Consider the following 4,370-nt stretch of genomic DNA (forward strand, 5'->3'; position numbering starts at 1 on the left):
GAAATAATAAGATAGAAATAGATAGAAATGCTTCTCTTTATTGATCAAACCCTTAAGGTAGGGAAACACCATGCATTCACTCCTTAAGGAAGGAGAACACTCCACAAGCCATACGTATGTTCATACAATAATTCTTGACATCTCTCAATGGGGAGTCCCTACCCTTTATATAGGCTTCATACATACAATACCATGGAATTATTACATTATTTCTAACTACTTGTGGTCCCTTGAATGATACGGGTTAACCACCTTATTTATTACTATGGCCCATTCCATTATTACATTATTCCCTTGGGTACCTCCCTTTGTACTACATATTATCCCCCCTAGGTATACTACAACTGCACTGAAGCTGACACAATATCTTGCTGATCATCTCTGCTCAATTTCTGAGCTAAGCAAATTTTTGTCTAGCAGAAGGCCTGCTCATGAAAATTATGTAATTTCCTGGATGAGCAGCAGGTCAATTTTCTAGAGGGATGACTCAGAAAACTGGGAAATTTTCTGAGGGAGACAGGGATAGGCACTTGGTGTCTATCTTGCCTATCTACACAATTTCCTTAGTTAGCAGAGCGGGCATGGTCAGTAACCTCTATGAAATTCTTTCGGGGAGTCAATCCTGGGGTGGTTGCCGGGTTTGATTGTCCAGGTGGTTAGCATGAAAGGTGATTTGATTGCTTGCGACCAACACAGATTGGAAAGACATGCTTGGTGCTTCTGCGCTGTTTTGGGTGACAATCCATCTACTCGATGGTGGGGTGATAGTCCGGTTGTCAGAGGGGATTCTGGTCGTCATAACTTTACCAAAATAACTAAGTGTGTCAATGATAAAAATATTTATAGGTGATCATGAAAACACAAACTCACATGACTCAATGATGAAACAACTCAAAATATACAGACACACATGCTCAACATGACTAACCGATGGTGCAAGTGACAAGTGTGACACTCGTGGTTGATCGTTGACCAAAAGTGACAAAAATTGTGTGACAGTGAATGTGACTTCATGTGTGAGTGCAACAGATGCTTTCATAGAAAACACAACAAGTACACATGAGGCAAATACATTAAGCATAATCAAAACATGGTCGCAAGCATGACTTAGACACCAACATGCAGAAACTTGGGTGGAATGAACAAGCAAGGTGGATGCAAAGACTCCCACAGGCTCACAAAGTGAACATGAGGGTGCACAGTCATCACACAAAACTCCCAAGGGAGACTCTGAAATTAGTTGCAAGCCAAAATTTTGGAGGGTGATTGTAGCCTCTACAACAAGGCCTAAACCTGTGATAGTGCCTACCCCTCTAATTATTATGGCCCTTCATCATTGTATCAAATTCACTATGCTCTTCCTCTTCACTGAACCAAATGCAAAGAAATATCATTTTAATGGCTTCATGCTTCCAGGTAGTCCTGGACGTGTGACAATCCACTTTTCGTGCGCAACAATCCTCAACCATTATTTCAACATGATTAGCTATGTTTAGCACCCTCCATGGGAGAAAGGAACCACCTAGAAATATCATCACAGGTCCCTTTTAGTGACATTGGGATTGTCTAGGACCAATTTAGATCCAGAGAAGTGGTGTGAGTATTCAAAGCATGGTTGGCTATATGATCAACTAACTTATTGGCAATCCTTTGAACATGAGAGAGAATGGGAGCCTTAATCCTTCTAAGAAGATCAAAGACCCTTTGGAGATGGGATTCCAAGTGCTAGCATAAGGAGGCCATAGATAGCGATGTGTCGTTCTATGTTTTTTATCTAAACAGAGATGAGAAAAAGTGAATCACCCTCTATAATAAACTAGTGTTAATTCATTTTCAAAGTGACACATAGACCAAATTCCAAACCCCATAGTCCTGCTTCATTATTGGCAAGGACACTGAATGTGCTACCTTAGAACTAAGAGGACCAAGATTTCCCCTCAATTCCCAATCAAAGTTTAGTTTGAGGAAGCCTTCTAGTGGAGGATACCAAAGTGATTGAATTGAGGTCATGGGTCTGGAGAGCATGTTGGAAGGGTGAGGGTAGCACTGATGGATATTTAATTAATGAAGGATGGCTTTCTCATTATGGGGGTAGTCATAATCTTAAGAGTTCCACTGATGGGTTGCAATGGTTTCATCCAGATGAGTATTAATGGCCTTCCAAGCTATATTAAGGGATGGGGCTTGATTCTCTAAAATTTAAGTTTTTCTTTCTTTCCAAATGATCCAAAACTTAAATCCATGAGTGTGTTTGCATATCCTATTAAGGATGGGGCTCTTGTAGGGAAGGGTGTGCTAACCTTCCATGTTGAAAGGAATTGAAGAAGGGTGTTGGTCAAGCCCCTCAAAAGCCCTGGTTAGTGTTGGGTTGTGTTATATTCTTTCGACGACTAACCAAAGTAGTTAATTGGGGGATTAGATGGGGGGCAGAGCCCCACCTTCATTACACTAATTATGTAGCGGGGGGAGGGGTCATAGGGGGTTAGAGGCATACTCGTAACCCCACTTTATGAGGTCTGGGGTAGCACCCTAGAAAATTTTGGTTTTGGAACCTATGTTAGTTTGGGCGGACCCACATATGGTTTTGTGCATGATTTTTGTACATGTTTTTTGGAAGCGATGGTTTTCAGTCCATGGTTTTGTACGCGATGGTTTTTCGATCCATGGTATCGGATGCTTTAACATGTATAAATATGTATTATAACATTGAAAGGAATATAACGAAAAATCAAGCTGGTAGTCTTGGTTTTGGGATCTAGGGGAAAATCTCTATGTATATGTGTTTTATGTGTTATGCTCTCGCTTTGTTTATTTTCTGTGTTTTAGAATTCGTATGTAGGTAATTTCTGTACAGGATTAAAACCTACATTTTGTATCAGAGCTGTTTTGGCTTCAAGGGGACACCTTTGTTGCTGAGGGGTTTCGCTCGGGCCTGTGGTAGACCCTGTTCAGTGGAAGATCTGTGAGATCGATTCTGGTGGTGAAAGAAGATGGCAAGCAGTGAAAAGATAGAGATCAAGAAATTTAATGGTCAGATTTTTGAGTTGTGGAAATTCAAGATGGAGGATCTGTTGGTGGATAAAGGTCAGTGAGTCATGGTAGATCCGGGTACTAAACCAATGGGAGTGTCCGATGAAGAATGTAAGAAGTTGGATCAGAAGGCAAAGAGCACAATATGATTGTGTGTCTCAGATTCAGTATTGCTGAATGCATTAGGGGAAGCTACGATGAAGGTTTTGTGGGATAAGTTAGGGACTTTGTACCAGTCTAAGTCTTTGTGAATAAAGTGTTCCTGCGAAAAAAGCTGTATAACTTAAGGATGAAAGATGGAGACTTGGTGATAGAGCATCTGAACGCATTTAATACTGTGGTAAGTTAGTTAGCATCTGCTGATATTAAAATTTTAGATGAAGATAAGTGCATCAGTTTTTCATGTTCTCTACCATATTCGTGGGATAGTTTGGTTATTGCAATAGTTAGCAATACAATGCAACTGCCTTGCAATTTGATGAAATAGTCTCATCCTTGCTGACAGAGGAGATGAGATTGAAAAATATGGAGATCCATAATGGTGATGCCTTATCTGTAGGAGGACAGTCCCAAAACAGAAACAAAAATAAGTCATCGAGTGGGAGATCTAAATCTCTAGGAAAACCTGTAAAAGTGGTGTTCTGTAAATGCGGAAAGGAAGGGCACTACAAAAGGGACTGTAAATCTAAAGCTCTTGATAAAGGAAAGGTATCTAATGATTCTCCTTCTGTAGAGGCAAAAACCACCTCAGATGAAGGTCAGGATGTGTACCTGGCTTCTTCATGTACACATGTACATCATGAGACATGGTTGATTGACTTAGGTGCATCCTTTCACTTCACTCCCCATAGAGAGTGGTTCCGCAAGTATGAGAAATATGATGGTGGTGATGTATTTTTGGGGGATGATAGGAAGGCTAGAATCGTTGGTCGCAGAAAAGTAAAGTTGAAGTTGCAAGGTGGAAGGGTTAGAACACTTTCGGGTGTTCTGCATATTCTTGCATTAGCCAGAAATCTGATTTCTGTAAGCAAGCTGGATGATGCAGGTGTAAAAACAATGTTCGAGAAGGATACCTACAAAATGGTTTGGGGATCACTAGTATTGATGTAGGGAGTTCGGATTGAAACTCTGTACAAGATGTAAGGTAGCACTGTTATTGACGGGTGCAACAATTTTGTGGTTCCTGAAAGTGGAGCGGAAAATCTAGTGGTCTCCGGAGAGAAGACCATGTTGTGGCGTCAAAGGCTTGGACATATTGGATAGAAGGGCCTTTGAATACTTCATGGTAAAGGTATGGTAGAAGGTATGAGTAATAGCTCTTTGGATTTTGATTTCTATGA

This window comes from Pinus tabuliformis, chromosome J (assembly GCF_031772625.1).
Source record: "Pinus tabuliformis cultivar Carrire ecotype Pingquan chromosome J, CPIR1, whole genome shotgun sequence".
Lineage (NCBI taxonomy): Eukaryota > Viridiplantae > Streptophyta > Pinopsida > Pinales > Pinaceae > Pinus > Pinus tabuliformis.